Raw genomic sequence first — 23,070 nt, 5'->3', positions numbered from 1 at the left:
GGGAGAGAGAAAAGGAAGAAAAAAAAAAAAAACCCAATGCAAAAAAAAAAAAAAAAAAAAGTAGAAAAGTTTACAGCAGAAGTGACAGAGCCCAGAAATAAACCCCACATATGCTCAACTAATATTTGACGAGGCAGCCAAGAACATTCAATGGAGAAAGGATGGTCTCTTCAACAAATGGTGTTGGGAAACTGAATAACCACTTGGGATACTCCCCAAAATTACCTCAAAATGAATTAAAGATTTAATTGTAAGATCTGATACTGTAAAGAAAACATAAGGAAACAGCTTTCAGACATTGGTCTTGGCAATGATTTTTTGGACATGACACCAAAAGCACAAACAACAAAAGCAGAAATCAACAAGTAGAACTAGATGCCATTTAAGATTTTTCTTTTTTTTAATGTTTATTTATTTGAGAGAGAGAAAGACACAGAGCATGAGCAGGGAGGGGCAGAGAGAGAGGGAGACACAGAAACTGAAGCAAGCTCCAAGCTGTCAGCACAGAGCCCGACATGGTGCTTGAACTCAAGAATCATGAGATCAAGACCTGATGTCGAAAGCTTAACTGGCTGTAGTCGGACGCTTAACCGACTGAGCCACCCAGGCACCCCAGAACTACATTCAACTTAAAAACTTTTGTACAGCAAAAGAAACAATCGGCAAAATGAAAAGGCAACCTACAGAATGAGAGAAAATATTTGCAAACCATATATCTGATAAAGGATTATTATCCAAAATATATAACAAAGAATTCACACAGCTCAATAACAAACAAGCAAATGAACTATTTTAAAAATGGGCAGAGCAATAGAATAGGCATTTTCCCAAAGAAGACATCCAAATGACCAACAGGTGCATGAAAAGGTGTTCAACATCACTAACCATCAGGGAAATGCAAATCATAACCACAATGAGATATTGCTCAAACCCGTTAGAATGGCTATCATCAAGAAGACCGGAGATAAGGATTTGTGATGATGTGGAGAATGGGAACCCTCATACACTGTTGGTGGCAATGTAGATTGGTGCAGCCACTATGGACAATAGTATAGAAATTCCCCTCAAAATTAAAAATAGAACTACGATATGAACCATCAATTCCCCTTACAAGTGTATATTCAAAGGAAACGAAAACAGGATCTTGAAGACATACTCCTGTGTCTATTTCAGCATTATTCACAATAGCTAAAATATGGAAACAATCTAAGTGCTCATCAACAGATGAATAAACAGAGGTAGTGTGAAAATAGACAACAGAGTATTTTTCAGCCATGAGAAAGAGAGAAATCCTGTCATTTGCAACAAGATGGTAGGATCTTGAAGTCCTTATGCTTAGAGGAGATAAGCCAAAGACAAATGTTGTATATATCGCTAATATGTGGAATCTAAAAAAGCCGATCTCACAGAAAGAGAGCAGAATGGTGGTTACCAAGGACTTAGGGGGTGGGGTGATTGGGGAGATACTGTTAAAAAGTACAAATTTGCAGTTAAAATGAATAAATTCTGGAAATCTAATGCTGTGCTGATCTAATACTGTATTACATAATTGAAAGTTGCTAAGAGACTAGATCTTAAATGTTCTCACCACAAAAAAAGAAATTGTGATAATTACGTGATGTGATAGAGGTGTTAGATAACATTACAGTGATAATTATATTGCAATATATAAATGTATCAAATCAACACATTGGACACTCTAAACTTACATAATGTTATTATATGCCCATTATATCTCAATTTTACAAAAAGGAAAAGAAAAACTCTGTGGAGGTGGAGTGGGGGGAAAAAAAAGCTCTAAGTCACTAATATTGAGGATGAAAATGAAGGTATCATTACAGATGAAGCAGAAATCAAAAAAGATAAAAAGCAGATGTCAAGGACAACTTTATCCAATACATTTGAAAAGTCAGATGAAGTGGACAAATTCCTATAAAGACACAGCCTGCCAAAATTGACAGGAAAATAGAATATTTTCTTGGTAATACCATACAATTTCAGAAATTAAATCAATAGTCCAGAATTTTTCCATAAATAAAACTCTAGGCCCATAAGGCTTCACCTGTGAGTTCTGCTTAACATTTGAGGAAGAAAAAAAATCTCTTACAGAGAATAGGAAAGTAAAGAATATTCCCCAACTCTTTTGAAAACGTAACAAAAATGATATTCAACAATACCAGTCATTAAAATAACGCAGTTATTTTGTACATTTATAAACATCTGCTTCCTTGAGCCAATGCCGCAGGCAACACCCCCTGAGGTATTCCTGGATATCAGCATAGTTTACCTTCCAAAGGGTTAACACGTGGCGAAGGGCCTCACGGACTCTGTTGTACTCTGTGCATGGCATTCTGACTGAATACTGCCCGTGCCAGTCAGTTCACAAAGTGACCTCATCTCCCAAGTACCACCACCCACAGGGATAAAGTAGGCCCAGACTCACCCATCTGTTCAGTTTCACAGAGCTCAGGCTTGGCACACTATGGTGGCACTGGTGCTCACCAGTCATCTCACTGCAGCGCCCCCCCCCCCCCCCCCCAGGGTGCCCTCCATTGCTGTATATCCCATCCATACATCTCCCATCCCCACTGGTAGATGATGGCCTTTACAACTAGATGCATTCAGACTACTAACCATGTTCAGGTCCATGTCTTAATACTTCATCAAGTAAAACATTAGCTGCATGAAAGTCATTGTTCATCAATAATGCCTTGAGGCTAGAGACATCAATTAGATCATTCTGGAGAATTTGAATAGTAATGAAGAGTAGCTGTGTAACTGAGAAAAAAAAAAAAAGAGCAAAAACGTGCTTCAACAGCAGAAATAAGAGTACATTGTTCACTTTCACTTAATGGGCTTGAGTTGCATAAAAGAACTTTACATGAAATTACTAGTAGTTTTAAAAACCATTGTGTAGGGGCGCCTGGGTGGCGCAGTCGGTTAAACGTCCGACTTCAGCCAGGTCACGATCTCGCGGTCCGTGAGTTCGAGCCCCGCGTCAGGCTCTGGGCTGATGGCTCGGAGCCTGGAGCCTGTTTCTGATTCTGTGTCTCCCTCTCTCTCTGCCCCTCCCCCGTTCATGCTCTGTCTCTCTCTGTCCCAAAAATAAATAAAAAATGTTGAAAAAAAAAAAAAAAAAAAACAAAAAACAAAAAAAACCATTGTGTATTGTAACAGCTAGCAGTTACTGAACACTAAGTGCTGGAGACTCTTCTGAGTACTTCTACTTTACCTACTTAAGTCTATTATTACCTATAATAATTCCAAGATAGGCATTATTATCCCCATTTTTCAGATGAAGGAATTGAGGTTAGTGAGATTTAAAAAAAAAAATTTAATGTTTATTTATTTTTGAGAGAGACAGACAGACAGACAGACCACGAGCGGGGAAGGGTCAGAGAGAGACAAAGATGCAGAATCTGAAGCAGGCTCCGGGTTCGGAGCTGTCAGCACAGACTCCAACGTGGGGCTCAAACTCACTAACCGCGAAATCATGACCTGAGCTGAAGTTGGGCGCTTAACCAACTGAGCCACCCAGGCGCCCCGAGGTTTGTGAGGTTAAGTGATTTACTAAAGAATACACTGGTATTAAGTGGCAGGGCCAGGATTCAAATCCAGGCACGATATTTCCAAAGCCCATGCTCTTAACTACTGTGCCTTTCAAGTAGACGTATGTAACTGGTCAACCATGATGCCTACAGCTACATAATACTTCATATGTGGACCCTGAAATAATTGTGAAGCATTACAAAGAAGTTTACATCAAAACTTTATTGCCTTATTTCACTTAAAGTTATGTTACAGAGACAAAATAAGAAGAAGAAGAAGGTGCTGTTTCTGTAAGTCGTGCTCTTTATATTTATCTTATAGCCCCACAAATCTTGACAGCCTTGGTCACTTTCCAATGCCTTCAAACAGTTGTGGTTGTTGATGCTGTTTAATTTAATCCACATTTTACTAGCTGTTCTCAGCAGGAGGGTTGGTTTCACATAAGCTACTCCATCATAGTCAGAAGTAGAACCAGGTAACTCAAGCTTTATAGGTAAATTTGATGCCCTGCTCTGGTTGAAAATTACTGTTTAGGTTATTACTTTACTACAAAGCTATAGTGATTAAGACCATGTGGCATAAGAATAAATAAAAATCAATGGAATGGAACTGGGAGTCTAGAAATAAATCCATACATTTCTGATCAATTGATTTTTTACAAGGATGGCAAAACCATTTATTTAAGGGGGAAAAGAATGATCTTGTCAACAAATGATGCTGGGGTAACTGGCTATCTGCATGCCAAAGAATTAAAGTGGACTCCCATCTCACACCACATACAAACATTAACTCAAAATGAATCAAAGATTGAAATTAAAAGGCTAAAACTATAAAATTCTTAGAAGAAAACATTAGTATAAATCTTAATCATCTTGGATTATGTTTAGACATGATATCAAAAGAAGTGACAAAAGAAAATATAAACTGGATTTCACCCAATTTAAAAACGTTTGTGCTTCAAAGGACACCACCAAGAAAGCGAAAAGACCCATAAAATTAGAGAAAAGATTTGCAAATCATCTATCTGATAAAGCTATAGTATCCAGGACATAAGAACCCTAACAACGTGACAAATAACCCAATTTTAAAATAAGCAAAGGGTACATATCTCTAAATGGCCAGTAAACACATGTAAAGATGTTCAAAGTTATTAGCCATCAGAAAAATGCAAAACAAAACCACGGTGAGATACTTGTGAGACTAGGCTAGAATAAAAAAGACAGACAATGTAACAAGTACTGACAAGGATTTAAAAACTTTTTTTTTATTTTTTAATGTTTTTATTTATTTTTGAGACAGAGACAGAGCATGAACGGGGGAGGGGCAGAGAGAGAGAGGGAGACACAGAATCGGAAGCAGGCTCCAGGCTCTGAGCCATCAGCCCAGAGCCTGACGCGGGGCTTGAACTCACGGACCGCGAGATCATGACCTGAGCCGAAGTCGGACGCTTAACAACTGAGCCACCCAGGCACCCCAGTACTGACAAGGATTTAAAGAAATGTACAATGCTGTTGGGAATGTAAAATGGGGCAGCTGCTTTGGAAAATGTTCCAGCAGCTCCTCAAGTTGAATGTAAAGTTACCACGTGACCCAGCAGTTCCATTCCTAGGTAGGTACCTGAGAGAAATGTAAATGTACGTCCACACAAAAACCTGTACTCAAAAAAATGTACACATGTTCATAACAGCATTATTCTTAGTGGCCAAAAAAGGGAAACAACCCAAATGTCTATGAACTGATAAATGGCCAAAGAAAATGTGGTATAACCACAGAATATTATTCTACCACGAAAAGGAATAAAGTACTCATTTATGTTATAATGCAGGTGAACCTTAAAAACAGTATGCTGGGGCGCCTGGGTGGCTCAGTCGGTTGAGCGGCCGACTTCAGCTCAGGTCATGATCTCATGGTTTCGTGGGTTCGAGCCCCATATCGTGCTGACAGCTCAGAGCCTGGAGCCTGCTTCAGATTCTGTGTCTCCCTCTCTCTCTGTCCCTTCCTCGCTCTCTCTCTCTCAAAAATAAACATTAAAAATTAAAAAAAAAAAACAAACAACAGTATGCCAAATGAAAGAAGCCAGACACAAAAAGCCACAAATTATATGATTCTAGTTATATGATGTTCAAAAATCAACACAGATAGAAAGCAGACTAGTGGTTGTCAGTGGCTGGGGAGAGTGGGGAAATAAGCACTACAGGGTACAGGGGTTTTTTTGACGTGATGAAAATGTCCCAGAATTAGAGTGTGATGGTTGCACAACTTTGTGAATATACCAAAAACCACTGAATTGAACACCTTAAAAGGATGAGATTTGGGGCTCCTGGGTGGCTCAGTCGGTTAAGCAGCCGACTTCGGCTCAGGTCATGATCTCGCGGTCCGTGAGTTCGAGCCCTGCATCAGGCTCTGTGCTGACCGCTCAGAGCCTGGAGCCTGTTTCAGATTCTGTGTCTCCCTCTCTCTCTGACCCTCCCCCGTTCATGCTGTCTCTCCCTGTCTCAAAAATAAACATTAAAAAAAATTTTTTTTTAAAAAAAGGATGAGATTTTATGGTACGTGATTTATATCTCAGTAAAAATGTACATTTGATAAATAATGCCATTGATTATAAAGGTGTTCTAATTTTAGAGATATTCAAACGTGAAGAAAAAAAGACATTTGTTTCCCCAACGCATTTAGAAATACATTGTTGGCAGGGGTGTCTGCATTTGCGGAGAGTTCTTTGGTAGGTGTTCTCTGTAGACATGGGCGTTTAGGGAAAGATGCTGGTGTTGAAATGGTTTCCCTAATTTCAAGGAGCACGAGAGGAACTTTGGGGACAAAGACCAAGCAATTGTCTTTATGCAGCAGGGGCAAAATGATGTGGTTAGGCCACAGAAATGACATGGTAGTAAGAATGATACAGGGATTAATGGCCCAAGCATTTAAAGAAACTAGATAGATGAAGCTAAGATTTCTATAAATGAAATCAATGGCCAGTCCATTTGGGTAAACCTGAAAACTCCAAAGGCCTGTCTTGAGACAGCACAGAGGGTAGTGGTCCTTCACCCAATTTCCACACCTGATTTAATTCATAGATCCAGAACCCCTTGAGTGAAGAAAAATTTATCTCCTCTTGAGGAAGGACTTTATATTAACAGCAAAGGTATTTACTGTGTATCTTCTTCGACCCTGTTTTATTTCTTTTCCCTCCTTTATAACTTTGTCCCATTTTCACTTGTTTTTTTTTTTTTTTTTTTTATATCGCATAAGCTGCTTGAAATCCTTTTTGACACTATAGAGACTACAAATTAAACACTTGAAATCCATTTAGTGATTTTTTTTAAATGTGATTTCATTATCTTTATTTTACAGTCACTTCTTTAAACTGGAAGTATTCACTTACCTACGGACTCTTTGAAAGGTGGACTTCCTTTAATTCTTTCAAAGAAATCTTTTAAATTCACCTCATTATTATCTGGAAATATCAAAATCAAGCATATTGTCATTAAAACCCTGATACTCAGTCAGTACACAAAATAAAGGCTCTGATTAACAATACCTAAAATCTCATTCTACCTTATTTTCTCTCTCAAATGGCTGAAACTATTTCAATGTAATTTTTCATACTTTCAGGAACCACACCTATTGATCAGTTAATGATATTAATAGTTCACTTTTTTTGACTTCTTACTCAAAAGTAAGAACTTAAAATAACTTTTGAGTTCCTTATGTATACTAAGTATCCTTTTATGATGCTTCACATTTATTAACTAAAATATGCACAAGAATTCATTCTATAACATGCTTGATGTGCCTATCCTTAAAAGATGAAAGCAAAGAGAAATTAAATAACTTGTCTAGGTCACAAGAGCCAGAAAGTGCTCGAGGCTGTATTTGAACTAAGGCAGTCTAAGGCCAGAGGTGACAATGTTAACTATTGGGACACACACACACACACACACACACACACAGGAAATAAAATGCAGTAATGTAACCACAGCAGAAAATATAGGGCTATACCTACAATGAAAAGACTTTAACTTATAACAAAATGGCAAGCTGGGTAGCACAGGAATGATTACAAATTCCTAAAGATGCTGTATGAAATACTTTATTCTATAAATGCATTATCAAGTTGTATGAAAAGGAAATAATAAAACGTTAAGTGGGCACAGAGATCCAGAGGGGAAAACCAAGTGAATACTAAGCCTACAGCTATTTGGGGATACATATTAGATCCAAAAGCAGCAAGGTGCTTGATTTAAATGTTCATGCATATTCATAAAAGAAATCTTGGGTCCTGCTACACGGAGAGTTTGAATTTAGATACCAAATGAAACTGGGATGCTTAAAGAATTTCAATCCAGTGAAAGGGAGATTAAAATATTATATTCACTGGCCCATGTAAACACCAGGGTGACCTAAATCTTCCCAATTTTGAGAGGCAGTGGGTAAAAAAGATCACCTGTGAAAAATCTCCTGCAACTCATGTGGGCTTAGGGTCTAAATTTATACCACTCTCATGATATGAAAAACTCCAGGTCAAAACATAAAAATTGATTGAGGTCAATAATAATCTATGGCAAAAGCAATAACCAATCAATGCTGGGGAGGTACTCTTAAACCTAAGACATGCTCATGGGATTCCCATAGAAAAAACAAGCTGGTTAAGATAAACCCCAAATAAAAAGCCACCTAAAACTGGTAAAACTCACCAGCTTCTAGAAGTATTCCCACACGATTTGACACTTAAGAGTGGATGTAAATAGGAAAGGAGATCAAGTTCACAATACATGAAGTCAAAGATGGAAAACAAAGATAAATATGTGACCACTTGGAAACAATGATCAAGACTAAATAATTATTCTTCTGAGATGTAATGAAACCTTGGGTATTTCCTTTGGTTAAAAAAGCAGAATGGGACAAGCAAAATAAAAGGTGAAATTGGGTCTCCTCTGAAGAAAGACTGCAGATCAAAATGAAGCTGCTGATGTCATGTCTTTGTTTTATTACATAATGGTATTTTCCCACCCATGCTTACAAGAAATGAATGCTAATTATCTAAATAAGCATATGTAGAGTATGAACAGATAGATACGGTCAGTAAATAAATTAGCAGACTATTTTGGCTCTAATTTATATCAACCTAGGCCTCACTGCGACTGCCTTTAGCATTTTACCTCCATATAAAACACTCTAAAACTGGTTCCTATAAACAGGAAAAAATGAGCAGAATCTCAAGCCAAAAAAAATGCTCACCACCGATGTCACAATATTTAAGGGCTTCACTGACGTCCTCCTCAGCTAAATTAACATTCAAACTTTTCAGGGCATGCTCCAAGTTACGTATGCCAATCTTGCCATTATCAACACTTGTCAAGATATAAGCAGCTTCTTTAACTGCTACAAAGATAAATAAATATATATAAGATACTATTATTTTAAAAAATGCAAAATAGTTTGCCCAGAGTCCACTATAGGTGAACTCTCAATTTAACTATATATATTTAACTAAAATCTCTGCAGAAAAAAAGCAAAGTATTTTCTACTTGTAACTGACAACCTATTTATTTCAAGCAGCATTTAAAAAAATTAAGGGCGCCTAGGTGGCTCAGTCGGTTAGGCATCCAACTTCAGCTCAGGTCATGATCTCATGGTTCCTGGGTTTAAGCCCCGCATTGGGCTCTGGGCTGAAAACTCAGAGCCTAGAGCCTGCTTCAGATTCTGTGTCTCTCTTTCTGCCCCTCTTCCACTTGTCCTCTCTCCCTCTCTCTCCCTCTCTCTCTCTCTCTCTCTCTGTCTCTTAAAACTAAACATTTTAAGAAAAGAAAAAATTAAACCAAAAAATTATATGCAGAATATGATGGGTTACCTGAATCCACTCATCCATTAAATACTGAGTAAGCTGTGACCCTTTCTTAAATAATAGTAACATCCTGTACATGTAGATCTAAAGACTTCTATCAACTGATGAAATAAACGAAAAAAAAATGCTAAAATTTGAGATTAAAGCTCTTGATCTCCAGGGCCACTACCAGTCTATATTGTGCTTTTGTGTGAATTGAAAAAAGGCACCCCTCTCTATGTATCAATTACAAAGAGGCATACCTTCCTCTAGGTAGCTGCAATCTAGCATTGGTGGTCCTAGCCTGGAGAGCACAGTGGAATGTAGAATGCATTTCAGTCTCTACTTGTACCCTCTCAACCAGGCATCTTTGTGCAAGCACAACCCATACAACCAAATGTAGTCCTGTTGATACCACACCAATTTAAAATATAAAACATGATCATTACTGGGAGTTTCAATTTTTTGTCAATACCATTTCTCACCCCATTTCTCTCTCAACCCCAAAACGAAGTTGTCATGTATGTTTCCACAGTCCGAAAATCGTTGCATTATACTAACAGATCTAAACCTTCAGTTGGAAAGAATACCATAATACCATTTTAGACCTATATTCATTTTTACTAACATTTATCTTATAGCTACTAAGACCAACAATGAAAATTTCAGCCCTCTTAAAGAGTTTCCTTTAAATTCCTTGAAGACAGGGACTGAATTTGTCATGTCTGTAAATAAAATTATAATACATTATATAGTTGGTACTATGAGAAAAATGTGTGCCAGATATGAGCACTGAGCACTCAGATATAAAGCACTGAGACAGTTCACCTAACCTATAACTCTGAAAAGTCTTATGGGTTGAGGAGTGATGTTTGAGCTGAGTTTGGGGGGAAAATGTGAATTTGTTTGACAGAAAATATACAGAAAGGAAACAGCACATGCAAATATATGGAACCAAAAGCACATGGAAGATATGGAACCAATTTAAATTATAATAAGTAATATGGTTACAGAATAAATACAAATGCAGAAGTGATGAGAGATGAGGCTAATGAGATAAGAAGACAGATTTATTGTCATTCTTTAATTCCATAAATATTCACAATTATATAAGTCAATAATATAAAAGATTTGAAACAATGCCTAGCACAGTAAATATCATCTAATATTAGCTATTCAATTAGCTATTAATAAGGGGCTTCTGAAAGCCAAAATTGTGCTAGGATCTGGAGAAACAATGCTAGGACTTGTAGCAAAATGGAAACATGGTTCTTGGCCCAATGATGCTTCCAGGCACGTAAGAAAAAGAATCATTAACCAAATAATCAAAAATGTGACTAGAAAACAACCAGATTTTAACATGGGCAGAAGACCTAAATAGACATTTTTCTGAAGAAGACATACAGATGGCCAACAGACACACGAAAAGATATTCATCACCAATCTCAGGGAAATGCAAATCAAAATAACAATGAGATATCACCTTACACGTGTCAGAATGACTAAAATCAAAAACATAAGAAGTAACAAGTGCTGGCGAGGACGTGGAGAAAAAGCAGCCCTTGTGCAATGTTGGTGGAATGTAAATTGGTACAGCTGATGTGGAAACAGTATGGAGGTTCCTCAAAAAGTAAAAACAGAAATACTATTTGACCCAATAATTCCACTACTGGGTATTTACCCAAAGAGAACAAAAACACTAACTCAAAAAGGTATATGCACCCCTATATGTTTATTGCCGCATTATTTACAACAGCCATGATATGGAAGTATCTCAACTATCTATCAATAGGTGAATGAATAAAGATGTGGTATATTATGGAATTTGACAAAACCATGGAAAAGAATGAGATTTTTTTTGCCATTTGCAACAACATGGATGGACCTAGAGGGTATTATACTAAGTGAAATATGTCAGACTGAGAAAGACAAACACCATATGATTGCACTCATATGTGGAATCTAAAAAACAAATAAAAAAAAGAAAAGCAAAATCAGACCTATAAATACAGGAACAAACTGATGGTGGCCGGAGAGAAAGGGGGATAATGGGTAAAAGGGGTAAAGGAGAGTAGGAGATACAGGTTTCCAGGAATGTAATGACTATGTCATGGGAATAAAAGGCACAGGAAAGGGAATATAGTCAGTGATATTGTAATATTGTTGTATGGTGACAAATAGCTATGTTTGTGGTGAGCATAGCAAAATGTATAGAGAATCACTACACCTGAAACGAATATAACATTGTGTGTCCACCGTACTCAAATAAAAAAAGTTTAATGAGAAATTATATTATTTTGGTCTTAATGAATTAAGATAATTCAAAGTTCTCTAATATTTTTGCTACTTTTTTTCCTAAGTAAGCTCTACACCCAACATGGGGCTTGAACTCATGACCCTGAGGTCAAGAGTTGCATGTTCTACCAACTGAACCAGTCAGATGCTCCTACTTTTGTCACTATATAAGCTAAAATATATTGAGCATTTCTAGTGTCATTTAAAAAAATATTAATGGGTATTTATAGTATGAAGTAAATGCTATGAAAAAGACATAGTTTAATGAAAGCTTATAATAAAAGAAGCTGACCTCGACTAGCAGATAATGACAGGCTCCCTAGAGGAAATTGACATTCATTCAATTTTTTTTTTAATGTCTATTTTTGAGACAGAGAAGGAGACACAGAATCTGAAGCAGGCTCCGTGCTCTGAGCTGTCAGCACAAAGCTCAGCACAGGGCTCAAACTCACAGACTACGACATCATGACCTGAGCCAAAGTGAGACACTTAACCAACTGAGTCACCCAGGCACCCCATCACTCATTTGAAAGATGAGTAAACATTAACTAGGCAAAGAGTGTCAGGGAAAACTATTCCAGGGAACAAAATACGCAAAAGCTTTGTAGTTGGAGTTCTAAGGAAATGAAAGAAAGCCATTGTACTTGAAAATGCAGAAAGCAAGGGTAATGGTACAAAATTATACCAGAGAGCTAGGACATGCAGGATTTTGATCTTTAACAACAATGAAAAATGTTTAAAGAGTTGAAAATAGGGGGACATCACACAATCAGATTACTTTTTTGAAAAAAAAAAAATTACTCTGGCTGGAGTGGGAAGAATGGACTAGGAATCCATTGGCACCTGGCAATGATCCTAAAAAATAACTCCTTCATAGGGAATGCTTTCTTGTATACATATATAAAGTCCTTACCATCTGCTGTTGGTAGTTTCAGATTTGAAGACAAAGCCTCTTTCCTAAAGTCTGCAAATTTAAATAGAGAGATTATGCCATAAGGAACAGCATCCTGATTTTACCCAGTTTGGAAGAAAACCAATGGATAAATTACATACTTCATTTCTCAATAACATTTAGCATTGACCATCCCCTTCTTCTCAAAATCCTCCACTAGCTTCCAGAATAACGTTCTCTACTCATCTTCCTCTTACTTCTTAGACTCCATGGATTCGTCAAGCTCCACCAAGCTTCTTAACTGTGGCTGAGATTCTAATGTTACAAATGCTTCCTTTATCCCTAAGAGAACAGCTTAATCCCCAGGCTCATATATTCAATAACGTGTTTAATTATTAGTCTGAATTGTCCTTTTTTAGTCCTGCCTGCCTACCTATCTATCTAATTCTGGAGCTTTTCCTAAGGACAAGGTGCAGTTATACGCTTCATCCTATACATTTTCTACACAAATGCAAATTGATACAGAGATCTATTTGAGGGACAAGTGATAGAAACAAAATATGTCCATTTGCATAGATGGACCACATCGCAGTTAGAGAGCAGTTTAGAATAACTCACAACTAGTACAGGTATTACCTTGAAGCAAAAGGAGGTTAGAATCAAGATACATTATATTTACATTAATTTTTAAAATGTGATCCAAGCAGGATTAAAAAAATATAACTAACCTATTAAAAAGTACTTTCAAAATAGTAGGTTTGGCAATTTTACAAGATAACTCTAAAACAGAATTTCTCAACCTGAGCAAAATTACATTTGGGGCCAGCTAATTATGTGGGGGAGTGCTGTCCTATACATTATAGGGTGGTTAGTAGCATCCCTCACCTCTACTCACCAGATCCCAGCATTCCTCCCCCATCAGTTTTGACAATCTAAACTGTCTTTGCAGATTGCCAGTTTTCCCTGAGACACAGATCTGATCTCATTTTTTAGCTGAAGTTAAATTTAAAGGCAGGGGATGGCTTTCCAAGTATTGATAAAACCCATCTGGGTATATCCCAGGTAAGAATATGGATGGATCAGGTAAATTCTTTGTAAATAGAGCAAATAGCCAGATCAACACTTACACAGAATGTTATATAGACCAATGGTTTAATTGTTCAACAATAACTTGTATTTTTCAAAGAGCCTGTCACCTAAAAGAAAAAGAAAGCTAGACAACTATTAGGACCTCTCTAAAATTCATAAAAGGAAAGGGATTAACTTTGAAATGAAATTACTCTAGAAAGAAACATTTTAAAGCCATATGACAACATATATAAATACTTTCAGACCAAGTTTACAATGCAGTCCAAGAGATCATCCAGGAATTTGATACTGTAATAACTAAATCTCCGTGAATATAGAATATAAGATATATCTCTAAATCTGATCTGTAGTAAATTGCATTTCAATACATTTACAGTAGTATTTAGGAACTAAGTATTAAGATTTAATTAATTAGTATTTGGTAAAATATTTTAAAACCTTGGATAAAATTTTAGAAGAAATTTTTATTACAAGTTGCTGGTTATCTGCTCAATCAACTCACCGTCGAGCAAGGAATCATCCAACACTTCTTGAAAACTATTATCAGTGAAATAAATTCTATTGGTGTTTCCAAGTACATCTGCATAGTTGTCCTTGCCAGACTGATCACTTTCTTCCATACATTCCAATGTACCGATGATGTCATTCAATACTACAAACACAGAGAATATACATGCAACATGTAATTCAGTCCATGGATCTAAATTTTTGGAACATAACAGTAAAACTGATGGATTCTTCCAGTTTTGCACTGTCCAAAATGGCAGCCACTACCCACATGTGGCCATTTAAAAAGGTAGAGCAATCCGTTCTCCACTATAGTTTTCTATAGCCCCTTATCTTTATTCTTAAAATTATTTTGTTAAAACTCTGGGTTCTGCGTGGGCTATTCCTTTATGAACAAAAAAGTATGCCAAAGTTTCTCTAGGGATTCTATTAACGAGCTCACCATTTCATAAAAAATACCCTCCATTCGTCACACCTGCTCCCAAACTCCAATCCTTCCCTTTCTACTTTCTTTCCCTACACCCCTTGCTCCTGTCAGCTCACTTTACCCAATTTAGAGAATCAGCAAAGCCTATTATGTTTAGCATGATAATATCAAACATCTGAACTAGGAAATCCATGACTGACCACCCCCCCCTTAATTAAAACAAACAAAAACCTCTTCACATTTCTAAAGTACATGTCTAAAAAAATAATCTTTCAGAATTCATTAAGAGAAATATATAATAAATTACTTTAAAATTAGCTAATTTATGTGAAAGTATAATTTAATATATTATGTTGTTCCATGAGTTAGTCATTAGTCATTGGTAAGAAGTTTCAAAAATAGGCCATGTGAGGAATGGTTGAAAGGAAATCTGAGTCCAGAGAAAAGATGATTCAACATAAAAGAAAGAAAATATAAGAGCTCTCCTCCCATCCCTGGAGGGCTACTGACGGGGAAGAGTCCAAATGTTAAGTTTGGGAATGGAATTATAAGGCAGGATTTCCATCAAATATGTGGAACAATTGACTAGTTCTACAGCTGTCCAAAAATTATGGAATGCGCTGCTTCAAAGAGTCATAAGGATTTCCAAGACAAACAGTAGGATGAGTGTCCCTTACGATTAGCCTGTCCCTGAAGCCCACTAATGTGTTTTTTTAATTTTTTTTTAATGTTTATTTCTGAGACAGAGAGAGACAGAGCATGAGTGGGAGAGGGGCAGAGAGAGAGGGAGACCCAGAATCTGAAGCAGACTCCAGGCTCTGAGCTGTCAGCACAGAGCCCGACACGGGGCTCGAACTCACAAACCGCGAGATCATGACCTGAGCCAAAGTCGGACGCTCAACCAACTGAGCCACCCAGGCACCCCTAATGCGGTTTTTAAATAAACATGTAAAAATCGAAAAAACTCCGTATCTAATTAACACAGAAACTATCAAATCCTCTACTATAGACCTCATTCTCTGACCACAGTAAACTAAAAATAAACAACAAAGAGAGGACAATAATGAAATTCAAATTCAAATTTAAAATTTTTAAATTCATTTAAAATTTTTCAAATAATTGCTTTCAAATTTAAGGTTTTTCTCTTAGGCAACTCTTACATCAAGGAGAAAATCAAAATACAACTGAATATGCTTAGAAAAAAACAAGAATAAAGACTTTGATAAACCAAAGTCTTACTGAAATGAAAATTGATAGTCTTAAACATTTATTTCTCAGTAAGAAGAAAAAAGTAAGTTCATAATTTAAACAACTTAGAAAAACTACAAAATGGACAAAAGGGAACAATAGAAAGGACATCCTAAAGATAAAAGCAGAATTTTTTTTTTACTACAAATAGAAACACTAAAGATAAATCTAAGATGTAGAGCTTTAAAAAGAGAGATAATTAAAAGATCTGCTAGGAAATCTAGAAGAAGATATATATATATATATGTGTATATATGTGTGTATATATACACACATATATACACACACACACACACACACACAAATATATATATACAAATTTAAGAATGAGAAAATAACCAGACACAAAAAAATCAAAAGAATTATCACTGCATAGGATTGTACTAATATTCCCAAAAAACACTTGAATAAAATAAATTTCCTAGGAGAATAAAAATTACCAAAACTGACAAAATAAAACAGAGGATGGCAATAAGCAGTCCACCAAAATCAAAGTCAAAGATGAATAATAAACTAGAAAAAAAATGGCAATAGACAAGACAGAACATTAATGTCCCTTATATATAAAGAGCTATTTAAAAAAAAAAAAAGAGCTATTTATAAATTCATATGAAAAAGACAATCTAATTAAAATAAAAGAAAAGCATATTCGACAATCATATGAAAAATGTTTTACCTCACTAGTCATTAAAGACATGCATATTAAAACAATAATAGAATTCTTTTACCAGCAGAATTTTCAATAAATAATATCCATTACTGATAAAAGTGTGAATTTTTACAAACTTTTTGGAGGATAATTAAGCAGTAGCTGTTAACATCTCACATCTGCATATATTTCAGTCTAGCAGTGTGACTTCTGAGGGTTTTATCCCCCAGGAGAACTTTATGCACATATATACATACAACAATGCTCATCAAAATGTTTCAGTGGTGAAAAATTGGCAAATTTTCAGATTTTTAATTGGCAAATATCATCAAAAGTGTTGTGGATAAAATGACAGTACATCCCCCAAATGGAATATTATTGCAGTCTTTAAAAAGAATGAGGTTGCGGGGCGCCTGGGTGGCGCAGTCGGTTAAGCGTCCGACTTCAGCCAGGTCACGATCTCGCGGTCCGTGAGTTCGAGCCCCGCGTCAGGCTCTGGGCTGATGGCTCGGAGCCTGGAGCCTGTTTCCGATTCTGTGTCTCCCTCTCTCTCTGCCCCTCCCCGGTTCATGCTCTGTCTCTCTCTGTCCCAAAAATAAATTAAAAAAAAGTTGAAAAAAAAAAAAAAAAAAAAAAAGAATGAGGTTGTTTATGATACAATGGAACATGGAACAATATCTAAGATACACTGTTAATTTCTTTAAACCTGCAAGTCGTGGAATATTATGGACATGGTAATTTTATTTTAAATTTTTTTTTTAACGTTTTATTTATTTTTGAGACAGAGAGAGACAGCGCATGAACGGGGGAGGGGCAGAGAGAGAGGGAGACACAGAATCGGAAGCAGGCTCCAGGCTCTGAGCCATCAGCCCAGAGCCTGACGCGGGGCTCGAACTCACCGACCGCGAGATCGTGACCCGGGCTGAAGTCGGACGCTTAACCGACTGAGCCACCCGGGCGCCCCCATGGTAATTTTATTTTAATTAATTAATTATTAATTAATTGATTTATTTATTTAGAGAACAAGCAGGGGCAGAGAGAGAAGAAAACAGAGGATCTGAAGTGGGCTCTGTGCTGACAGCAGAGAGCCCAATGTGGGGCTTGAACTCACAAACCATGAGATCATAACCTGAGCCAAAATCAGACATTTAACCAACTGAGCCACCCAAGTGCGTCTAATTTTTAAATAATATCAGAATACACAAATATTCATAGATTCAAATAAAAAAGGCTAAAGGGATATTTACCACACTTTAACAGGGATATTTCCAGAAGGTGACATTACATGAGCCTTGCACTTTATATCTCTTACATTTCTGGTCACTAAATTTTTTTATAACAGTTTCAAAATTACCATTATTATATAATAAAATGTCCTTACTTTAGCTATTGGAAAACATCATAACCTTGTCATTTTCCCAATCTTTTCCATTCAAATACAAATTCTTAAATGAAAAACAAATGTAATCAAGTTTGCCATAACTGGAAGAGTTCAAATGTAGATGAAACAAACATTTGGCACAGATACTACAAAGAAGATCTGAGCACCAAATATAATGTTTGGCTACGTGACCTCTGAATGAGTCCTGTGTTGTTTGCCATTCAACAGTTTTACCATAAAGTTCTTACCAACAAAAGTGGAAAATTTCTGAGTGTCCTTCAAAGCCCTCATACAGTCTTTAACATTCACCACGTTGTCATCTGTAAGAGAGAGAGGGGAGGGGAACAGACAAGAATCCCTGGAAAACGTAATATTAAAAAGCTCATATGAAAATCAAAACCAGCATACAATTTCTTTACTTTACATACAAGATACTTGGGATTCATTTTCACCCACTGTGCCTTGCAATTAACCTTACAAGATTGTAGATACGCTAGTTCTGATTCTACCTGTAAGGCAACTAACCTACTAAGAAAGTTGTAAGTCCAATAACTTTACTTGGTACAAACCAGCAAAGCTAGGTTTTCTATTCACAGAGCTGGAATTTCCAAACTATGTGTTAGTCACTAAATCAAGATCTATCTAAAGAGAGTGGATACCAATGAGCCCACTCCCCCACAAAATTTCTACCTGCTTGCTAAGAGTATTCTCATTAACTGTAAAAAAGGACTTTAAAAGAAAGTCTCCTCTTTAAGGACATTTACAGCAATACAAGCAAATACCTATAGATATTAGCTCAAAGGAGCCCTATTCGCTTGAACAAAAACCTTGCACACTTTCTTCAGTTACTCCTACCCAAAACAAAAAAATGGATAATAATATTTAAATGCTTACCAGAAACAAGATCTGACTGAAGAATTTTCTCTACCTCTTCTTCAGGTGACTTAATCCCAATATTGCCTAGAAAGCTCTCCAAGTTCTTCCCAGATATCATGTCACCTTCAAGCCCATCAAGAGCTAAGACAATGTCTTGTAACTCTAGAAACAGAAAAAAGTGATTCGGTAATTGAACTAACCTCTGACTTAAAAAACAACAGTAGCCATCACTCAAGACTTTTGTCAGTGGTAGTCCATGAGTTATGATCACCTCTTGAATAAGAAATCTCAGTGAAGAATCCAGCCCTCAGGAAATTCTAAGTCCAGCAAAACAATATGCTTGGTCTGCCATGTTTCTTTGGTGCTAATATAAAATTGGCACAACCAAAATGGTTGCTATGGCTGAATTTTTCACTGCAATGACACAAAGTAGTTATTTTAAACTAGAGCTCTAATGGTAGCAAACAAAATTAACTCATCCTGGTGGAAGTGAAATAGATTTCAGAATCATGAGAAATGTAAAATTGTAAACACAAGTATCACAAAGACTCACTCACCTTTTCTTTTCAATTCTACCAAGATCCAGTTGTACTCTGGCATCTGGAATTTTGCTTTATTTCCAGCCCTTTCAAAGGAGGCAGTGTTAAGTACATTCAAATCCTGGCTCCAGGATTTGTGACCTGAAACTATCTGACCTTGAGCAAATTATTACTATTTAACCCCTCTATCAAATTCAGTAGTCTTATATCTAAAATAATTTAATAATACTATCTACCTCACACAGTTAATATGGAGATTAAATATATGATGTATGAAAAACACTTAAAACAACATTAGGTATATAGCAAACACTAAGTGTCATATTAATAGCAATAAAGTTACTATTATTATTATTATTATTATTATTATTATTAAGCCTTCAGGAATAGCTGCAAACAGTAATCACAGCTTCTTAGTACCTTCGATCCCGCTTCACTTTCTGTCCCCCTAACATCTCAGCGAGGCAACTGCAAATGACAGTCACCTAAAAACCTGTATCAGCTCTGCTTGTTTTACCTAAAGCTTGGTTCCCTTTAAAATATGGTTTCTTTGCACAGACACCTTAAGAGGAGTCTGCTCATCCTCCCATGCTCCACATAGGACCAGGAAGCAGAGAAACACTCCTAAGATTCTGCTGTCTGGCTATTTTAGTTCCACCTTCAATCAAACCTATCCCTCCCCTGAGATTCAGGCCTGTCATTGACCTACACTACCCTCCGGACACCATCATCTACTGACTTTCTGATCACTCTTTCACCTTCTTGGAGGATCTTTGGTCACCCTGCTCATAATCCTCCCTCAGCCCCATTTCCCATTATCATCTGATGACAATAAGAATGACCTTGACCTCTCAACTCCAAAAACTTTCACTTCCTTTCCAAAGTCATCCAGATCAATGGCTATCCTTAATCCTCATCAATACCTAGAACTGCCTGCCCAACCTCTAAAATCTTCAACTACAAGATCAGACACTGACCATAATCCCTTAAAACTGTGTGTATACTGAAGGAAAGCATAGAACTTGATCCACAATATGCCTGTTTTCTCAGCCCCTCCAAGTTTGTCAACAAATAGTCCAGGCACAGTGAACTAACCTTATCAGTCAGTAATGAAGGGAACAGTCTGAGCATATGACAGTCAACCTTGCAAGGAGACTTTTCTAAAAAGAGCAGTTTCAGGCCTGCTATGTTAACACTTTTCTTCCAGGGTGGCCCTTCCTCACTCTTCCCTGTAATTATTGGCCTTTTCTTGCACTGGCTGACAGATTCCAGTGTCAACCCCCAATCATTATGACCAGCTCCCAGATTCAGGTACCTAAACTACACCTTTCTCCTTTTTCACTGTTCTCCTTTCTCAATGGTTTAGTTTCCATTTTTTTTTTCCTTCCTCCACATAAAAAGTTATCTGTCCTGAATACCAGTCTTTCTGAACTCTGTTTTCTGATTTCAAAATTAACTACCATTTACCAAGTATATAGTATGTGCCTAATAATTAGATTATGTGCTTTATATGTGTTTTTGCAGTTGATCCTGACAACTCTAGGAGAAACGTGATTTTATTAGCTTCCTTGTTTTAAAGATGAGGAAACCAGAATGACCTACAGAGACTACCCAGCTGGTAAGTCAAAAACCCACAAACCACCATGTATCAAACTCCATAGCCCATGTTCTTTTCTACCTGTGTGCATTGTTTCCTATAGCACGGCTAATCTATTTCACTATACTATATTGATGCTAATTATGTTACGTGACCCAGGTAACATATTTATATGTCAACAGGGAATTATTAAGTACTTTTCTTAACCTAAAAGAGAAACAATGATGTTAAAAATTTTATACCAGGGCAGAGTGGTTATGAAAAATCTGAAAAGTATCTATCTACTTCTTTACACCCAGAAATGACTCCGCTTCCGTTTTCCTAAACATATACCTATGTTGTTATTCTTCTCCTGACAGCGCTCATTGACCAAACAGTCATTTGAATGTTATTCAAATAAATTACCAGTGATAATTAAGTTTTAAACTTATTTTCCCAATAGAAAAGTACACAAACTCCATGAGTATGATCTCCATTGGTTTTAGGTCTATGATTTAACTTTTAAGCAAAAATGGAAGTCAAGTGGTAGGAAATAGCCATGGTACCAAAATGCACATGGTCACTCTTGTATGTTAACAAAATCCAAAGAAAGGAACATGAGGAATGTCTACTAAAGGAAGAGGTAGAAGATTTCTGAGAAATTCTATAATATATAAGCCTTTACACAGGGTAGAGTCCTAAGTCTGAGGCTAAAAATGGTATAGAAAATTTTCATATCTGAAAAATTGTAAAGCTAGTATCTGACTTTACATAAAGTCCAGAACAAAACACACACACACACACACACACACACACACACACACACACACACACAAATAACAACAACAAAAAAAGGGATTTAAAATAGGTTACACAGGCCCCATTCCAGAAAAAGGCATTTTTCTTTCATCATGGATGCTGCCAACTTTTAATCAAAATCAAGTTTTGCCTGCCTTAAAACAGATCAATGCCAACATGGTAAGCAGAAATTAACAGAACTAGAAATTCTAAAAAACAAAACACAAAGACATCCATTCAATAAAAGTAAATTTAACAGTCACAAATAATTTACTAGTTACCTTTTAACCTGGAGGCATCACGAATATCCTTTACCACTTGTCCAAATTCTTCTATTTGTACTTCATCATCTTCTGCAAGAAAAACATTTTTTTTCAGTTTATTTATTTATTTTGAGGGGGGGGGGAGGGGAAGAGAGAGAGGGAGAGAGAGAATCCCAAGCAGGCTCCATCCTGTCAGCACAGAGCCAGACAAGGGGCTCGAGTCCACGACTGTGAGATCATGACCTGAGCTGAAATCAAGAGTTGGACAGTTAACTGATTGAGCCATTCAGGCACACCCCCACCCTCCCAGCCTTTTTCCTTTTTTAACATACACCATGGTCAAAAAGAGGATCCTAGGTCGGGAATGCTTACGTTCTTTCTCACGTTTCTAAAGCTCTGTTGAAATACTTAAGCAGTTCACTTGGTCATTTCCCCCACTTTATTCAGAGAAACTCAACTTTTATGATTTATATATTGAGGGACTCTGTAAGATTTCATTTAGAAGAAAAGGATTCTACTGCTTTACCAGCACCAAATATAAATACAAAACCAAAAATAACAAGGTTCAAAACTTTGCAAACCACTGCATTAAAATAGGAATTAAATCACATTGTACTGAAGGTCCAATAAAAGGTCTCAGTAAAAGAGAGGGAAAAAAATCGCTATTATCAGGTAGTATCATATTTTCATCAACCCTCTTCATCTCAAATATGTTAATAAACAAAACAACCAACACACTTAAAGTTCAAAATTACCAGTCTCACTTAAACAGGAGCTTAATGAAGAAAAAGGGGTAAGTAATCCTCACAGGGAAAGACAGTTCTTTGACAAAGACCGTAGACAGCATGCTCTTGTTACGAGGCTAGTTTTGCATAAACATTTCACATAAAAGAGTGTAACAGTACATTTGTAACTTCAAGGTATGAAAAATACGAAGGAGTGGAAATGTTCACCTGTGGTTGTGTACTACCTGTCTCCTACATGCAGAACATCAGCAGTAAATAATAGTCTTATTTGAAAAACTGTAGAGGTGCCTGGGTGGCTCAGTTGGTTAAGCGTCCGACTTCGGCTCAGGTCATGATCTCATGGTTCATGAGTTTGAGGCCCACAACGGGCTCTGTGCTGACAGCCCAGACCCTGGAACCTGCTTCTGATTC

At 36.8% G+C, this 23,070-nt stretch overlaps 1 pseudogene; it reads right to left on the bottom strand.

Annotated features, from left to right (window-relative positions):
• Positions 1 to 2,629: 2,629 nt before the first annotated feature.
• LOC145715129 (EF-hand calcium-binding domain-containing protein 13-like) overlaps positions 2,630 to 23,070 on the bottom strand; it is a 98,939-nt pseudogene continuing 78,498 nt past the window's right edge.

This window comes from Panthera onca, assembly GCF_046562875.1.
Source record: "Panthera onca isolate mPanOnc1 chromosome E1 unlocalized genomic scaffold, mPanOnc1 haplotype 2 h2.Chr16_ul_12, whole genome shotgun sequence".
Classification (NCBI taxonomy): domain Eukaryota; kingdom Metazoa; phylum Chordata; class Mammalia; order Carnivora; family Felidae; genus Panthera; species Panthera onca.
The sequence above is the reverse complement of the archived record's forward strand: the minus strand, read 5'-3'. Positions and strand labels throughout refer to the sequence as shown.